The 19,510-nt window shown below is 49.1% G+C and overlaps 1 protein-coding gene across 9 annotated transcripts in view; it reads left to right on the top strand.

Moving 5' to 3' along the window:
* The window catches only part of LOC111249422 (uncharacterized), a 195,007-nt gene that overhangs the window by 27,241 nt on the left and 148,256 nt on the right, over positions 1–19,510 (top strand). For 4 of the 9 annotated variants that reach the window (XM_086989104.1, XM_086989098.1, XM_086989100.1 and 1 more), the window contains one exon: positions 10,056–10,191. The exons of 4 other annotated variants lie outside the window; for them this stretch is intronic. The gene's annotated coding sequence lies outside the window, so the exon portion shown is untranslated. Of the gene's footprint in view, positions 1–10,055; positions 10,192–10,494; positions 11,455–19,510 lie in introns of all 9 variants that reach the window. One more of the 9 variants, XM_086989101.1, reaches the window with a different exon arrangement.

The following is a 19,510-nucleotide window of genomic DNA, read 5'->3' on the forward strand; positions in this document are numbered from 1 at the left end:
AGGGAACCGCGTGTTTGTCTTTTAATTCATAGAAACGAACGGATTGACAAGCGTTCGAGTTTATAACCTGCTCTCAGTGATCTTTTGATTACGACTAAAAGGGCATCCTTTAGTGATATTTTTAACGTCTTTTGGTGTACGCAACTTGCTACCTCACAGTAGATCTATAGAAAAAAAAAACGTTTCTCTAAGAATCAAGATATTGTATTCGTAAGCTGCATTATGGGTGGCAAATGCATACGGATGCTCATGGCTAGAAGTCATCATTCGAATGAATATCACATAGAGTAGATACAACAGCATGGGCTCCGATAGTATATAACTTACCACGACGACGTACCCACAGATGCGCAAATCTAGCTTTATCTTTGTAGGAAGTACCTGTTCCTTCTTTTATCCTGGGTTTCCTTAGCTGAATGGGGCTGTTCCGATCTTCCTTTTATACCTGGGCATGTTTTCTTGCTACATTGTATTTTCATTCTGTCTCCTTGCATTTCTGCTGGGGGCTGCTCCTAAGCGTACGTCGTATAAACAGCAGTACCATATCTGATGATGTCGACCGTCGCAGTACGGACTGGCACTGTACTCCTTGTGGCCCAGCGGTTACCTATCGGTAGCCTTCGCGTAGACTTCACTCACGGCACATTGTACGTCACAATGAAGCAACAATCTCCAGCAGTGTTATTGTGAGCGATTTACAGAGGACTCCAGAGCACTGAGTGCCTCGGCTCCGGAGGCCTGCACCAGGAGGACATCGGGAGTATACGCCCTTTTTGATGCACGTCGAGAGCGATTCGATGACACACATCTCATACCTCGCGGACCAACACGGAATGACCGGTATGACCGGAATGACAGTAATACCACCTACGACAAGGCAACGATGAGCAGCAGGCAATATCTACGTCATCGACGAAGGAGCAAATCGACATGCATAAAAACTAGTATCACCCACAATTACTCAACAGTCTACATCAGAGTCCAGTGCCCCAGAAATTGTTCATGCACCCAAGCCGATCTTTTTGCCATTTCTGAAGTATATAAGTGTTAAATCGTGGAATGTGGTGAGGTGAACGCTGTCCAAACTAGTGCTTGCTACACCAATCAAAATGGCCGAAGAGAGGTATAAAGCGCTCCTGACACACCAACATCAGTCGTCTGCTATTACTGCCCTATCGGTTATGCATATTGTATCATGATATGCGTTTACATAAGCGGAAGGCGAACAGGGGTAGAAAAGTTGGCAATGTTATTCCGAATTAGGTTGGGCAAACAGATATGGGCGAAGTCCACACGCTGTTTGTAGGAAACGCTGTGCAAGGAGTAGAATCGGATAGAGTAGGAACTTTACGGCTCGTTCCTGGATAGCTCCTTTTGTTCTGTTGTAGAGTGAAGTCCGAATTTCATAAGGGGTGGATTCCGCGAAGATGATACAGAATCATGTTGACTAGTGCAGTCTCTTGTCCAATATAGAGACTGCCTAGCATCGCTTCAAAAGGTGCTTCTTTTCGAAGTGTTTCATTTTACACAACTAACAGACTAAAGTGTACGCACCGGTAGATTAATGGAATAGGTGTGACGTTTTGAAAATGTGCGCCGTACACCGGAAACCCCGCCGGAAGTTGTCTGTTTGCAACAGGGCCTGGCAAGAGTGCGAGGGAACGAGGTAGAGAGCCATAGGAGAGCAATCCAAAGCCAGGAAGCGGAGCATACTCCTTCAGTCAGCCTTTCGTCGATTGGGTGCAGCAGATAAAGGCACCGCCTATAGCAAATAGGCTGGTTCCATTCGTTCCCGTTTGCTCTCAGTTCTCGTCGTTGTCGGAAGCTGCTTGCGTGTCGCGTTGCGCGTTCGTGTTGACCCAACGAGAGGCCGACATGGTTGAATTGGATCAGGCGACGACGGTGAGGCGGGGGAGATAATTGAGAGTGGCCTCGGGGTACGCTTAATCGTGCGATCTCACTAACTCGAACACAGAGACAGATAAATATACACAGACACTCGACTTAAACGGACTCGGTTGGTAAAGGCCTCCATCATCGCCCGGCCGCTCGGTCATCCGGCTCTGTTCTCCAGCAGTGAACATAGTAACGCCGCCAGTCATTGGTGCTTGCCAGCCGGCTAGCCAGCTACGGCGGCTTTAGAGGCCAGAAGGGGTCAGAGGCTTTGAGGGAGAACCGACAGGATAGAAGCTAACAGGGGGTCGCTGCTGATCGATGCCGAATGATGGATCCAGGAACCATAGACCATGCTAGACTATACTATGGGAGAAGACTCATTGACGCTGCCTTCTGTCGTGTCCAGAGCTGATGTGGAACGACATACAGGGAACATACCGGGCAAGTTGGTCGTTTGGTCGGTTGTTGTACAGCAGAGAGTTAAGAAAGAGCCTTTTGTACCGCGATGACGAGAATTGAATAGAGGCAGGCAGGCAGGCATAGAAAGCACTACTTAGGAAGTGATGGTAGCGGTGTTAGGCGCAGCGTCTAAAACGCGCGACCATGAGGCGGCAAGATGAGCGAAGAGCGGCAGCAGCAGTTGTAAAACAATAAATTTCATTTGAAAATGAGGAAGTGCCACCTCACAAGGGTCGTCTAGCAGAGGCTAGCCGTGTCCCTTATTCGTTCGCTCCAGATGTATACTACCCTTCAAACAGTGGCCAGTATGAAGAGCTGAGCAACAGGGGGAGGCTGAAGGAGGCAGTAGCATGCTGTGGAAAAGATCTTACTTGCAGCTAGCCGTAGTACGTCTGCTTAGTTGCCGCCTGGCTAGCAAACGGGACATGCGAGGCTGCTGAGCATCAGGGAGCCCTCATAGAGATATAAGGATGTAGGCAGCAGCAGGACAGCAACGGACGTAGTTGAAGGGGAAAGCGAGTCGAGGCGGCCGTCAGTCTAGCCCTTAGGTTGCTTAGTCGCCAAGCTTTCGACAACTCAGTCGAAGGCAGAGTTTCGCTAGAAGCCTGTAGTTACTATCGCTTCCATAGCTTCGTTAGATATAGCTGCCTCGTTCGGCAGACGCTACTAGGTGCTGGAAGCAGGGCGCACGCTATGCCGACCAGCGTCAGTCACCATTACCCTAAGCTCTTTTATGACCCGGGCCAGCACCCATGTCACTACTCCGAGCTAGTAGTAGCTATGGTCATAGCGAAACGGTTGGCCATCGTGTGACATCCGCTCAAATCCGTTCGGCAGGCGCGCGCGTCGCTCATCGCACAGCCAATGGTAGTAAGCTGCCGTTTCATCCGCTGCTATTGCCCTCTATTACCACTACCGTCGCTGCAGCAATCGTTGTCTCCGCCATTCGTCGCTACGGGTCCCTGCTACCGCCGTCACCATCTTGGGCTCAAAAACAGGAAGTGCACTATTTGAAAATTTCACAGCGGAAGTTGCAAAAGTGCTCATCCAGCTAGCTTGCATAGCATCTCGCTGCATCTGCGCTTGTGACTACTCGTGCCTACGAGTGAGCGAGCGAGCGACCAATGCAGTCTACAGCGACAGTGTGCAGATAGCTTGGTCTTCGCATCGATGCAGGAGCAGTCTTACACACACAAAGAAAGCGGGACGCATGCCGGAGGCCGCAGTCGGGAGCCGTTATGTCCCAACGATCAAAACCGTCAAGGCGAGCCCAGCAGCAGCTGACTTGATCACTAGATGCGAAAGACTGCAGTCACCCATCATCTCGTCCTGTAGCAACCCGCCTAGCCACAACCATCCTGAATCCTGCCAGTTCTATCGGCCTAGCTGAGGCTCGGCGTGGTTCGTTGTGGCTCCAGGATCATCATCACCATCATCATAATATACGAGGTGTAATGAATTTTCAAGCGGGCGCCGCCGCCAGGCTGCTTGGCCCTGTCGCAACGAACGGCTCCGGGTCGGTCGTGTGCCATTTTTCAGCGCGTTTACGACGACGACAACAACAGCAGCAATGACGATGAAGGCGAACCAGCGACTGTTGACGGGCGACATGCGGTTAGAGGAACTTGCCGACTTTCACCGCTCGCTGTCCGTAACTCGGACGTAATAGGTGCGCCTCCAGACACCAGCGGTAGTTGTCCAGACACGTACCCCTGGGTTCCGCAGACGTTCGCTTCTTTCACGCAGTTTCTGACTGACTTGCTAGCGTGCGTCTGACAGGACTAACTAACGGCTGGCTGTCTGTCTAGGCGTTATTAAACGTTGTTGCCGCCCTTCCCAGCTAATATAAGACAATTCTACGGTGATGATCGCTGCTACGATAAAAAAGAAACTGACTGAGTGGTAGTAGTTTCTGCCATTTAGACGACGATTTTCCAGTTGCCATTTGGAAGCCAGTGGTCCTGGTTGTTGTGCGCTGAGTGTGCTTGCTCGCGTTGTCTCCAAAGGCACGCATTTTGCATGGGGAAGATATTCCTCAAACAAGCTGTATTCCATACGGGTTGATCGGCAAAGTACCACCAAGAAAATTTGTATGCATAGCCGACGTGTTGCACGCATGTGCGTAGCAGTGAGCGCGTCTAACAGACAAGACAATGATACAGTTTGATGTAGGTTGAGTATCTTCATAAATGCTTCGGTTTATGCTAGAGTTGAGCTGACTTCAACGCAGGGCACTATAGTCATGTCGCTAAAGCTGCGGTCAGTATGCGAGTGTGAGCTGTAGTCATTCTCGTGGCCCTCATTGAGGCCAAACCCGCTCTTTGTGTATTGTCTGCAATGATCGCGTCCTTCTAATCCACATGCGAGCTTCTTCGCAAAGAATTGTAATAGGGCTGGCCGTTCAAAGAGTTGAGGAAGAACCGGCGTTGAAATGGGTTTAGGAAAACAGATGCGTAGCATAGTTTCGCATGGACCTAGAGGTAGGAAGCCTGTTGGGCACGTTTCGCATCCTGCGTACGTGCCGTGTGTTCGCACATCGCCCACCCCTATTCCGTACGCTGCTCAGTTACCCCTTCTGCCCTCACAAACAACTCAGAACTCTTCCCCTTAAAACTGCTGCATGCTAGCTACCTCCAGTGCAGCGGTTGCATGAGTACGATACGCCACTGTACGCGGCAGACAGCTAAGCGGCAGCGGCGGTCGGTTAAACGGCCAGTTAGAGAGGGACGGCCTGGGGCTTGCCGCCATAGCAGAAGTAGTAGTAGGTATGAGGATGAGCCATGGAAGTGCTTGCTCGTTGCTGTCGCCGCCGCCGTTGGGGTGGAATGGTGTAAGACCAGTGCGGCAGCGAGATGAGGAGAAAAGCCGTCGAGTTTTCGCTTGCCGGGCGTCGACCCGACGAGACTTCACGACGACCACCAAGTTGGATATGGGAGTATCTTGGCAGAAACGACGACGATTACTGTCCTTTCCTCAGTGATGGTCCCCGAAACTAGCACTACTAGGCTAGAGTAGGTGGTGAGGCGTCGTCGTGGGTGGGGGCGGGAGATGGGACGCGAACCGAGAACCAAGCAACGGGTAAGGACGACAGAGAGGAGGAGGATTACGGGTGATCATTAAAATGCGCCTTAAAGCCGCTCTGCTGATGCCGGCTTCCCGTAGAAGCGATGGCGGTTGAGCTGAGGAAACGACAGCCAAAGGCGAGAGATGCTCTAGCAGTGCTGCTGCCGTATCCATTGGGAACCAAGGATAGGCAGGGATGGTAGGGGAGAAGGAATATGGAAGCAAGGAGCAAGATATGGTCGTGGGTCCCTTCCCACCTGCTAATGTGGGTGTTCTGAGGAAACGAAGCAAGCCCGTAATGGTTCTGCTCCACGGCTTCACGGCTCACAAGCCAGCTAGCTAGCGGACTCGCGTCAAGCCAATCTTACGTCCAAGAAGACAAGCAGCCAGACAGGCCGCCAGATTTTCTTAAGGAAAGAAAGGTTGGGCCCACTATGAGAATACAAGTAGACTGTGCATAGTAGTCTGCCGACGATGATTTCAACAGCGGCAAGAAAACGAGAGCCCAGAGGGACAGAAAGGCTACGGCTAGTACCGAAGAACTGTGAAATGAAAGCGAACCTGGTTGTCTTCAGAAGGACGAGGCTGAATGTACAAGAACGAAAATTTTGGGGTTGCGTTGATAGGCAAGAAAGCAGCTAGCTGAAGAGGCAAGAGATGGCAGCAAAACATGAAGAAGAGCGCACGAGAGGCCAGGAGACCAGCTGCGACGCGGAGTTGCTAGTGGTGGTGGCGATATAAGCAGCGGTGGTAACCGCGCTTCCAGTAGTTGGCTGTAGGAAAAGGAAAGGAAGGCCTCGGTGGAAGGTCTTTCTCTCGCACTCTCTCTGTCTCTCATTCGATGTCCCTCGTTTTCTGTCGACAAAATTTGAATCGGAAGATGACAGCGTGGCGAGACAGACGACGCCATCCATCATTCCAAAGACCCAAACACATGATACCTATCCATGTGCGCGACTAGCGCGCTGGGCCACAACGTCACAAGCGTCTATATGCTCCTGGCTTTTATATCTGGATGCATCGAGGAGGACTCACTGCTGCTCGGAGAGGGCCGTAGCAGTGATCACAGAACCTCAACGGCCTCAGTCATATGAGTAGTACGTAAAAGAGGAGAAACGAAGGAAAGGCTGAAGGAAGCAGCAGCACCGACATCGAGATGACTTCTCGAAGATCATACATGCATTGCCAAACAGGCCACTCCAAAAGCCAAGGAGTGTTGCGAGGGAACCAACGCATAGAATGCCAGTAGCCAGTCCAAAGGAAAGCAAGACAGGAGAAAGAGCAGGAGAAGGTGGAGTCAGGAGACTAGAGCCAAGAAAGCGGGGAAGCGGGCGGACAGGGCAAAAGCAAACCATTATATTCGACGTGTGCTCACAAATGAAGGACTTCCTGTCATCAGCGTCCGGTGCAGTGCTCTCACGGGTGCCGTCCACTGGGAATCGCCGTCCTCCCGGTTGTTGGCTCGACAGATGGTTTTATGCAATCAGCCTTCTCCTACGTACTACTACTACTACTACTACTACTACAACAACTACTCTCTATGCACAACGACTGAAGCTACCGGTTCCGTCTGTTTGTAGGAGAGTCTCTTTAGCTTTTGGCTTTTGCCTTTCGCTGGATGGCTGGTTTGAGTGAGAGACGGAAAAAGAGAAAGAGAGTCTTCTAACGCAGACGGCCTTCCACTATTTTATCCGTTGATTCTGCTGTACGTAGTGATTTCTGTCATCTGCCCATTTGCCATCTGCCCCTTTTGGTGTTAGACCCACCATACGATTCCCCTGCCGATTCAGCTTCAAAGCTTCATAGTCGCGCTGCTTTCCTTATGACTTCCTCTGTCCGTTGCGGCGTCCACGTGTGAGCAAAGCCAACGAGCTTCTGTGTCTAATCCCACCGAGCCACACATGGCAGCGTGAGATACGTACGTTATACACATTATGTCATCACCGCGTAGCGCTTTGCTTTAATAATGCGATGTTGGGAACGAAGACTGGGAACAAGTCAGCTAACAGCTGATGACTACAGGCTGCCGGTGCAAAATAGAGAACTGGTAGGTTGGCTACTCGCATCATTAAAATCACGATTACGATGACGATCATATTCCGTGGAAATGGTACTACCGCCCATTCGTAGTGGTGCTCCGAGCGAAGTCTTGGCGCAGCCATACAGCTCCGTTCCGACAGCAGCTCCTGCGCTGCGGAACTATTCCCTGCTTTAGAATCAGTCAGCTGAAGCTAGCTTGGTACGAAGCGCCGGATGACGACTCTGCTCCTGTCCTAGCCATCTCTTCACTTATGGACCCTGCTGTTTGGGATATGGTTGTAGTCCGCAGAAGCGAGTACTCCTGATTTGTTAGTTTCAGCTTCTTTAAGAGAAGAAGAAGAAGAAGAAGTTTTGAATGATCTAGCGCGGCCGCAAATGGCTCTGCGACAGGTAATTCCAGAATCAGCAGGCGAGGCTTCGTTGCTTTCAAAAGAAAAGGACTTCAACGTCAGTTCATGTGATTCAGGGCCCTCAATACGCCATATTGACATGGGTGCACGTGAAGAGCGCTACTGAATAGTGAAAATTACAAGAATTCAGACCAGAATTGTGTTAGAAACAGATTTATGTCAAAGCTGCAGAGTCACCTCGATATTTTCGATCCAATACCAGGCCTTAGGCTTACATAGTTCTGCTCGTTCGAAAGCGACAAAAGCCGGCAAAGAGATAATGGATAGTCAAAGATAGACAAACAACTAATCTTCACTCAGAGTGGCAAAGACGTACAGCCGTACTCAGAAGAACAACCCAGCTCAATCGAGGCCTGTTTCCAAGTTGAATACGAGCTAGTTAAACGAATATGGGTTCAAAAAAGCCTCAATAAAGAGAACATCATGTAGGAGCTCATACGAAACAGACCGACGGACGGATCAAACGAGATACGCGTTAGTGTAGTTGCCTAGGCTAGATGCATAAGACTTGCCTTGCAGAAAGCGCTGTATCAAGCTGTGTGTTCAAGAGAGTATTAGAATCTGGTAAAGTGAGTGGGTGTGTCTGTCTTTTCCTTCTGAACTACTGGCCCCTAATGCAGCGGTTACTGTAAAGGACGTTCGGTTTGCGCGGGTGGCTTTCAGTGCAGAGAGCAGAGTGGAGGACAGCGGACAAATTTTAGGGGCCGAGTTGAGTCGATGAGGGAATTTTTTGTGAAAAAGGAGGTTCGTCTGGCTCTGTGTTTTAAACGTGTACGACTTCTCCCCGCTGCTTGCCAGTCGATTCGTGGAAACCTAAACAGAAGAGCGAAAACCAACAGAGAGAACCGGATCAACGACCAACTTCGACAACAAGACAGCCTCCACCATTTCCCAGCATTTCTAACCATTCTTCAATGGTTGTTAGATTTGTGGAAGCCAGCATTGCGCTAAACTACAGTACACAACTACCGCCAGCACTCGGCTATGCGGTAGCAGTTTGGAGGCGGATCCAATGAACAGACCCCAAAAAGCCGAGCATTAGGTGAAAGAACCCAAAGCGTCAAACGCCAATCAGCGAGTACCCACATGGCTTCCGCAAATGAAACATATGCAGTATGGAGGACAGTGTCCACAAAAGGTATGCAGTAGCAGAGCGCAGGAAGCCTATCCCCCACGTCAACCCCTTTGATCTAAAGGCGTATATGCGCATAAGTTTAGAGACTCCTTGTCGACTCCATGCTGCCGGCGACCTGCATGATGCTTACGTCTACACAGCAGATGCACGTCATCTCAGTGTGCATCTTACAGCCTATCATACAGACTGCTTGTAGAAGTCTCTCTTGCCTCAAGCAGCGGCGCGGACGCTCGGGCAGCCAGGGTGGGAAAGACACTGTCAGAGACCTAGTATAAGGTGCCGCTTTCTTTCTAATCGAACGTTGCTAGCACTTGCTCAGTAGGAATCTGGGTCAAGGCACATTCCTTAACTTATTTCGCTCACTCCTAGGGGGAGTAAGTCGCTGACTCGCTGGGCGGCTGGCCGCTCTCTGCTTATGGCCGACAGCGGCACCGCAAGCAGTGCCGTGTGCAACAGAATCCTCGGGGCAGGCAACGCTTAGTCCGCGAGATCCATGTGCAGACGGTGAGCGTGTAGTGCTGCAGCTTTCTTGATTGCGGTTATCCCGGCCAACGGGGCATATTTCGACATAGCGCAGACCTCCACCTGCGCTACGCACAGCTACATGCAGTCTACAGGATTCCTGTATTCTGTCAGGCTCTCTGCCTCAGCTGAATCACATGAAACGTGTGTCATCTTAGCGTCTGGAAGTTGAAACACCCACGTGATAAGGTGACTTCGTAGGAATTTGATTTTGTCGTGTGCACGTCATTGCTTAGGGTGTTGCATTGCTCGCTCACTTACGCGCGCGCTCAGTCATCTCCTAGCAAGTACTTTCCACTTAACTAAGTTTGTCTTCAAGTTCCGGCTGGTTTCGTCATATTAATACGGAAAACTGTGGTGATTATGCGGTTGACCAAAAATCACAGTGTGTGAGCTTTTTGGTATATTTCTAATATGCGATACTCTAAATTTACAAATTTTTTTTTCCTGTTCCACTTAACGTCTGTTCCCTTCCTGTTTGAACCTTGCTAGAATGGCATTATTACATCTGAATTTTTACTCTATTTCAGGTGAGAAAAAATGTTCTTCTTTTTCCGGCAAGGCGATCTCGAAGCCAGCCAGCGGCGTTGTTGTCAACTTAATCCCTGTCTGTCTTGACACAGTCTAACATTTGTTCAACCAAGAACGATTCTTTACTCTACAAAGGTATACGTCGCATCGCAAGACCCACGATATCTTTGCTAAACTTGTTATACATATTGATTTTGCAGCACATATTAATTTGGCTAAAATGACTTGCCAAAAAATATGGACAAAGTTCTGAAGTATCAATGCAATGTCGCTGGCCTTGTCGGGTAGTACGTGTATGTCATGTGTAGGTAAAGATTGTCGAACGGCATTGACGAGCCTGTTGGAGAGAACAAATGACAAATGCGTTTTAGGCCTCGGAGTGCTTTCTTCTGCTGTGATTAACCTCCAAAGTAAAGGTTTTTTCTTTCGTCTCTTGAGGTGGGCGCAACGTGCGTCTCCGCTGCCGCAGCTACTGACTTCGCGAACTACCCCTATGGTACTCCGAACGAAGAGGAGCTCTCCATTGCTCTGAGATGAGCAACTAGCGCTTTGGAGCTGCCTGCCAAATGGCTAAACAGGGCTGGTAGACAGAGAAGAGCCACACCGTTGAAGAAGGTGCTCGTAGCAGTTTCAAGAGTTACAGCTGTGTGGGCTGCAGCGCTTTGGGAAGCTTTCCGCTTCTGGCTTCTTCGTTCACTCGTTTGTGGAGTAAAAAATGAAAATGGAGAGCAGCAGATCTAGCCCAGCCGTGGCGTGCAGGCGGACGCCAGCCAAAGCTAGCCAGCTTGCAAGTTGAATGAAACAAGGCAGATAGGTACTAAGGCTACAGGCACCAACAGCCAGGTACTACGCAGCTAAGGATGAGGAAACACCGTATCTACTCTATGGGCGTCAGGCTATCTAGATCGTTGGGGCAGCAATAGGAAGACAGCAAGAAGGCGGGAAAGGCGCCATTGAGGAGAGGCAGGCGGTGAAAGAGGGCGAGAGAGCAACAGGAGACGATTAGGACCAGCCGTCGTAAGGTCATTTATTACTATACTCGAAACTGCGGTATCACTACCACCATCATGGCCGCCGACCTCCGGTTCCACGGGGGCCTGTGCGATCGCGACCACGACTCGCCGCTATTATAACAGAGAATTGAAAAGAGAGACGCATACAAAGTGAAAAACGTCTCGCGTGTAGGAAGACAGGGAATAACAACGTTGGAGGATCACCGCCAGAACAAAAGCCCAGCGCAGATGCAAAAGACTGTTCCAAATTGGCTTAGATGGGAAACGGGGGTGGCAGGAGTTAGTCGATACCAAAGCGCCGGGAACGAGTGCGGGTCAGGCTCAAATGCACGCTTGTTTGAAGACCCTGAAAAATCCTACAGCGGGGGAGGATGGCACGTATAGGGTGAGTATACATCGATCTCCTTGACGATGTGCTACCGACGGTGTACGAGTCGACCAATAATCCCACGCACGTTCATTTCCCGTTGACTAGCAAAAACAGTCCTCTCAAGTTGCTTTGTCTCGTAGCATAATCTTGTCTTTCTTTATAGAAATAAAGGCCACAGTGATTTGAGATACCCAAAATAAATAATATGTGCAATCAGAATGGCCCTGCTGCGCTCTGTCTGGTCATAGTGATCCTCTACACTTTGGATTAATGTTTGCTTCTTATATCGAATTCGTTCGAGCCGTCCCCAACGCTAGTAACGGTAGTGGTTGTAATGAAAATAGGTCTTCGTCTGCACTACGTTACGCTGTAATAGATCCGAACACACACGTATGTAGAGTCACTGGTAACTGTACCCTATACGAGCGAAGCGGATGAATACCGTGAGGTCCTCTTAGGGCATTTATAAGACGCCTACAATAAGACAAACCTTCTAGAGAGTTGAGCCAAAAGTGTACATCGATAGTATCGTAAGTGTCATGAGAGAGACAAGCGTGCACACGCCCAAAAGGAATTGATCGCCAAGAACTTGATTTGCTTCGAACGTTCCACGATGGGGCGTTCGTGTCGCTGGGTGTACTCGTGGACATCTAAGATAGACAGGCTCGACAAATCGTGAAAAGATAAGTGCCTGTATAGTTGAACACTAATATCCGCAATACTTCACGTAGTAGCACGAGTCTAGACTAGCGACTTTTTTCTCTTTAAGAGTTAGGTATAGCTGGAGGTCATGTTAGGATATGGTTCTGATGGTGAAAGTCGTCAAGGTGGTACGCCTTTAACTATGTTTTCGATCTTCCCCTCCTTCAGAACACATCATTGACCTTTTGATTCGAATATATGTATACATCCTGATCTATAGGCGGTTCCAAAGCCAATATTTTGACGGCTAAAGTTGTAAAATGGTTAGTGCGCATGACATTTATTCGACATGCAGCATAAGATACCCCAGTGGTTGACCTCATCAGCAGGACGGTATCTTGCAGGGTCAATAGAGCCCAAGTTACTTTTGTGTGTAGTACTGCAGTACGCCATCAGTTGCTAAACCTGTCCAAAGTTCGTGTTCTGCTCACCAGCTATTCACTTAATCGTTGACAATGCTGACTGACTGACGACTGTTGTTAGAGGGCTGTCGGAATGCAGCTAGAGGCAGTTACGGTGTGACAAAATCCGCAGAAGTGAGTCGGCTCGTCTGTCCGCTTCTCTCTCCCTCGCGTTGGCGTTCGACAACGACGACGGACGCAGCGACGAGTCCGTTTATCAAACAATAACTGTGGCTGGCTCTGTAAGCGCCAGTCGGTAGGGACCACAGGTCCTGATGGGAGAAACAGCTACCAAACCTTAGTTCTCATCTCTTCTGGGAATAAAAGCGAACACGGAACGGGGTTAGTCGCGGAAAGGGGGTCGGTGTGGCAGCAGTGGCAGCGCTGAATGGAAGGGGAGTTGGCGTGGAGGCAACAATCTCTGCTGTTCCCCATCGCCGACCTTTTCGGCGTACGTCTCTCCTTGCCCCTCATCTTATCGCTGCACCCCTGGTTCTCCTCGGGGCCATTTTTCATTTCGCTACTGCTGCTGCTCTTGCCGCCTCTGCTAACGCCGTGGTCGCTGTTTGTGCTTCACCGCCACTAGCGGCTGGTGCTGCTGCTGTGGCAAAAATGCAGCAGCCGCGCCCGTCGCCCACCCTCTGCTCGGCCCGGTCATAGTGCGCTCCTCCTGCAGCACCATCTTTGAGCTTGTCTAGCCCGCACCCATCCGCTATACAAGGCTCTGGCGCCCACTTTGCTGTGCTGTCGAGTTAGCGAGGGAGACGGTTCAAGGCTTCGGTCGCTTGAAACGGTCGCTTCGCTTCTCGACCACCGCTGGCCGCTTCGACTTTAGGAGCAGCAAGCAAACGAACAGGCGGTGGACTGGGCCACTACAGCATCCATATGGCAACAATCGGTAGTAGAAGGCCAAGCGGTGTGCGTTCAGGGAACGAGGACCAGCAAAAGGGCGAAATAAGGTTGTTCGAGGCTAGTAGAAGAAATAGCAGCAAGGCTTATGTGCGTCAGGCAAAGTGGCGTGCGGGGTTGTGGGAATGGGGGGCAAGAAGTGGCGGCAGTAGCAGCATCAGAAGCAGCAATAGGTCCTTGCTTAGGGCGACAAGTCAGTCACGACAACGAAGGCGGTGGCGGTGGCGGTGGCGGTGGCGGCGGCAGGGACGACAAGGAGCTGCAGTAGCACACAACGAAACGCCAACACGTTGTCTCGAGGACTGGGGTTATGAGAGGGTGAGCTCGTAAGCGAAGGATGAGGACTGAACCAAACGCGCCTTTGCGGCGGCGGGCACCGGTGCTGACATTGGTAACACGGACTTGTGTTACTTGCAAGTCAGCCATCCAGTCAGCTTTCTATCTTGCCTATATGTGTATGTGTGTGTACATATATATATATATATATATATATTTGTATTTTTGTGTGTGTGTGTGCAATGCACACACTCGCAGTATGAACGTATCGGCAACAATAGCTGCTGCTTCTGGAGGTGCAGGCACTGCAACGTTATACGAGGTGAGTCGCTTAAAATGAAGCCAAATGTTGGCTAGGAAGAAATGAAAACCAAGAGGCGTTACCGGCGTGCGAAATGCCAAAGCATGGCTTACTTCTGTTGGCTACCATCCAGATCGTTCTAGCCGTTCCCTGCACAGATTCCCTTCCGCCTTCGTTCCTTGCCCCGTTGACTGAATTGCTCGGATCGAAAAGAAACGTCGGGCCAAGCGAAGTTGTTGATTGGTATTATGAGTAGTAGGTCACAAAGGGGAGAAGTACGTAAGTTATTGCAGTACGGGAAAAATACTTACACTGGAGTGATCAGCCAATTGACCAGTAGTGATAAGAAGCGCAAGTTAGTCTGGGTTTGTTTGTCACCTCAGCGGAAATTAGGATGATTCAAATACCGTATAAGAATTGTGCAGCAGACGCTAAAATGTCGAATGACGAAAATATAATATAATCACATGACTTGCGCAAAAGCCTCATTCACCGCGTTATGAAGCGTTTACTTTTCCTTTATTGTAAAGCAACTTCCCGTCAGTGTTCTAACATATGCAACTAACTTCGGCTTGCTCGAGCTAACGCAAACTGAAACTTAATCATGTAGCGATACGTTAAAAACATGATGTTCAACTTCATGTACATGTTTCATGTAGAGCTTTGATGGGTCTGATGTTGATGTTGCTCATCATTTCGATGTTCTGTCACCGGCCTTACCGTTGCAGTCGTCTAGCGAATAGCTTAACTTCCTGCACAACTTGTTCCCCTCCATCCACATTTATTTGCTACATAACGTTGCCATTTTGAGCAAGATTTGCTCGCTGGGGAAATTCGAGGTGTGCTGTTCGCTGGTGAAGCCACTATCGACTGTTGACTCTGCGTCGTGTTCAGACTACGACTTGCTGTGCAGAGCAGAGTTTTTCCCTACGAAGGCTGGCGTCCCGGTTATCCCCTCAATCTTCTGCGCCCCCGCCACCCGTCCTCGCCATCGTTCGCAAATGGTTGGCGGTCGACGACTTCGGCGTTCTCGGGTGTCACTTTACAGCCTCCAGGAAGGCAGCTGCCAATCCTCAGTGGTTTAGCTATAGTCGACGGACCGCTCGGTCTTTCCGCACGATAAAGTCTATGGACGCGACATCACCGCTACAACAGGACGGCTGCTGTTCGTTTCGTCCAACGGACTGTCAACACACGGCTACTACGATCACTAGGAACTCCTCCACTAGTAGATAGGACCAGCAGGCCGTCTGCAGTAGACGAAGCCGTCAACACAACCGATTTCAATCCCTTGACATTCCTTTATCGCTCGCAGCCCACCGTTTGTGAGTTACAAAACCTGATGAGTTTAATGTTGTGTGAGATATTTCAATCGCAGTGCGGTTTAGCGTCTGACCAAAGCGTCTAGCGTCACAACTACGATCCGATTTCCCCATTTCCGACGACCAGTGATGATAGGGAGACAAACAAAGAGTATAGAGAAGTTGTTCCCAACGAAGGGCATCCGACCATATGCTGAGATACTGGGGCTACTAGAAGAAACCAGAAAAAAATGCTAGTATTACTTAGTTCGAAAAATTACTAACTGCTAGCTTCGTGCGCCTTTTTAATGCCGTCTAACCCATTTACATTTAGAGGTTATCTGCATCCTTTTAGGTTTCAACAAAGAGAATATACGTATACGATAGCCAGTGCTGCCACTGTAAGTACGCATGTGTGGGCTAGCTGTCTGTCTGTCTGTGTCTCTGTTTCACCTTCGATGAGCATCCATATGTACACAGGTATATGTATAGGACATATCCGTGCGGACATCGACTGCTCAATTTGTCGTGGCAACGAGACAAATATTCATAGCAACAATGGTCAATATAGTCAATTAAGTTCGCTTCCTCGCTCAATTGTGTGTTCTCTCATAACTATCGTTGCGATTCCTCCTCCCCTAACCATCCACTTCTGGCGCTTTCTTAGCGCTGCGGAACATGTTCCCTTACAGGTTCAGCAGCGGTAGCCACTGTCATCTGCTTGTCTACCTGTTAAACAGCGTTAGCGACATGATCGATTCGCTTTATCCCATTGCCTGCGCTTACCACGTCAGACCTCTGCTGGCCATTGTAGATTCTGTGGGTTATAGACTACTCTAATCACCAGGAAAACAGGTGGTGCGTCGTTCCGTGTTGGGTGTATGTGTCTATGCATACTTGTATGCCAACAGCTCTACATATACGCATGTTCATCTCTAGGCCTTTATTGATTTCCAGCTTTCGTGCCGCTGTGACGCTGTCGCTCGTATGGAAATGAGAGTAGTTTGTGGCGGTGGTGGCGACGCTGATAGGCGACCTTATCGTCGGCGCCTCTTCTGCTACTCCCAGTGTTCATTATAATCCCCAGCAGCCTTCTTCTAGGCAGCCTGTCCTACATTATGCCACTTCGCTGCTGTCGTTGGCAGAAGGCACAAGGTATTGCGATGTGTATCTATGGAAGGGCCAGCAGTCGCAGCCATCATTACGCCACGACGCGGTCGTAGATACTGGTATTCATATGTAGACATACACATACGTCCAACGACATGAGCGACTAGTGCAGACGCTGGCAGGTATGCTGGAATGAAAACTTCAACGCGGCACGATCTGCGATGGTAAAGTGCATGTATAATCTATCCAGGATAGAGCAGATCGTTCACCGTTAGAAGGAATATCGAGAGTTATCTCACGGATATCATACATATTGGGAAAATGCTAGTATCGTTGTGAGATTAGGGGTCGAACGACTATTGACCTACAGCCAAACGCGATAGGTCGGGCAGTCAGGTGGGATTCGTTGTATCATCGTAGTACGCGCTCGAATCTCAATGCCCGCTGCCAACTACCAAATAGTCCTGCCAGTGGAACTGCGATGCCATGGACATGTTTAAGCATATGGATAAAGTCATTGAATCAATGAGTGCTATGTGCTTTCCTCTCACGCTCGTCACCTGGCCCTATCCGTACGTGGCACACTGAATATATTATCATGCTCGTCACAGCAGTAGTGGAGATGATGGTCAAACTGACGATCACGTAAATTGACGCAGTCAGGACAGGCGGAAGTCAAATGCATGTATACATCTATAGGCCACAGGATAAATTAGCGAAAGCATCAGGTATAGAGAATCAACTTTAGTTAGGTGCAAGCGTAGTAATATTATTTATCTATCTAGTCTATAGTATGGACTATTCAAGTCCATTTGATAGATTATTAACAGACCCCTATAGGTGAAATCGAACAGGGAAAAAGCACTTTTACTAGTAAATTCCGAAGTACAACAGGATAGGTTGGGGAAACGGGAGGGGCGACAGGGGTTGAGAAGTAAGTTAATGGTAAATTCAGAGCAGAAAGTTACATACAGATCCGAGCATTGCTTATAATTTGACACTGTCATGGTATCCGAGCGTTGATTTTTGGTAGTAACGCAGAGAACTATATACTTTTACATTTATTTTATACAAAACTGCGAATCACCCATGAATATATCTCTTGTTAAGAAAGTTTAAGTAATATATTTACGTTCGGGCACGACCAGGGCAAGGTCTATTTAATGTGGGCCGAGTACGGTGTTCGACTTATTTCTGGTGAAACTGTCACTCACTAGTTTCCCATTCCTTTGTCAAGCATCACTCTGAACCAGTCCGTTTCTCCATTTAACAGGCAAATTCCTATTGGGTTAGTTGACTAGGGTGACCCGCCATTACTGCATTATAACATACCTTTCATCTGCATGTAGTTATTACAATCGTAGTTTTCTCCTGTGAATGGCTGCAATTGAGAATCTACATCCTGCTAATCTTAAGCTAATTTCCTCCCACCACCTACAAATTAATCTTTCAAGGCTGTAAGTCTACCTTTGGCCCCTCTCGTTCTACGTTTGCATCTGGCTTTTGCTAATCGATCATGCACACGTATATATAACCTTCGTATAATCATATTGCTAGTCCAACGCGGGCTTCACTGTACGACAGTCATGTATGAACACCTGTTTATCCTTTCCCATCCCGTTGTTGGTAGTAGTGGCGATGGCGAGGTCTGTTGTTTCGCGACGTTATGGGCTCGGCCCCCTTTTATGGGTCAGCTACCCGCAGGCGGTTGTACCGACCGCTTGCGGTTAAGCTAGTGTCAGAATGCGGGCGGGATCTTCTGCGCGATAGAGACCAACCGAAACTCGAGGGAAGCCATTTAGCTTGTACGTAGCTTGACGCGGGCGGGTGACAAGCCGAAAAGTCTACCTACCTGTTCAGAGAGCAGGAGGCCTTTGCCGGCGCGGTGTCAAGCGCTGCCGCGGCCCCGACCCCAGTCAGCCCGCTTGCCTACCTCATCTGGCCTACCCGGAGCAGCAGCCGCTGATGTAAAATGAATAGAGGCGCAACTGGTGTTCATGTCAGCAATGAAGCCAAGTGACGACAACGATGAGGCTTTCGTGTTGACAACAACAATTTAACAGTGAAGTGTGGCCGACGATGGTGATGTGCGTCCGCGCTGCCAGAGAGGTACACGACGAACGAGATGACTGTCTCTCGTGTTAGCAGCTGCGATGACCATGTCTAGTAGGGTCGTTGGATGAGGTTACGATGTGCGGGAGACGATGATGATAGCTTGCCTGGCTTAATAGTAGTTAGACTTTGGCGGATTTGAGTCCGAAATCGACCCCTCGTAGAACGCTATACTTGCAGGTGTCGAGGAGTACGAGTGAGGTGAGCGCTCCCGAACATCGAACGCTAGCTCTATTGGAGATGTACAAGACAAGCGAATGGGACTGAATACCATATATCGGTCGATTTGGTATGATATTGCTCACATTTGAGTGACTATACCGCAGTCGAACTGACCAGTTTCGGCGGTTCTTCATGGAAGCTTCTGAATCGCCTTTCCCAGCTGGCTCTTATTCTCCACGAATGGCTCGTATAACACAAGAGTCATTTCTCTTTCGAGACGAGCCCAATGCGAGAGTACGTATACTAAATGCAAAAAAGAAGAACGTAGGGCTATAAAGTGTAATCAACTATCACTATAACCGTCAGCTTATCTTCCACGCGTCATGTCCAATAGTTGTCGCTTAATATAATAGATTAAAACAAATATTATGCAGAGATGGAAGATACTTTTAAGCGGTATGGAGTGAAGGATGTATATTTTCAACGGGTAACGCTGATAACGAGTTATAGGTCGGGCTAATATGATTAATACGAGAAAACAGTATCAATCTATTAAGTGAAACGTACGAAACAATAGACCAACTTTATAACGTAGATTTGTTCCACGCGTCTTGTTAGGGAAAAAAACTTAGCTATACAAATGTGTTTGTAACTGTGCGGACAAAAGTTTTTTCAGAAGACGGCTGCGACAGATGGTAATACAGATAATTTTCTACGGCGAAATTCACACGGTAATTTTGGAAGTGAGCATACTGCGCTGTTTGAGGACAGCATTTGCCATCTCTCACGGCCAGCCA

The sequence above is a fragment of the Varroa destructor genome, unplaced genomic scaffold, assembly GCF_002443255.2.
Source record: "Varroa destructor unplaced genomic scaffold, Vdes_3.0 BEIS01000004.1, whole genome shotgun sequence".
Classification (NCBI taxonomy): Eukaryota; Metazoa; Arthropoda; class Arachnida; order Mesostigmata; family Varroidae; genus Varroa; species Varroa destructor.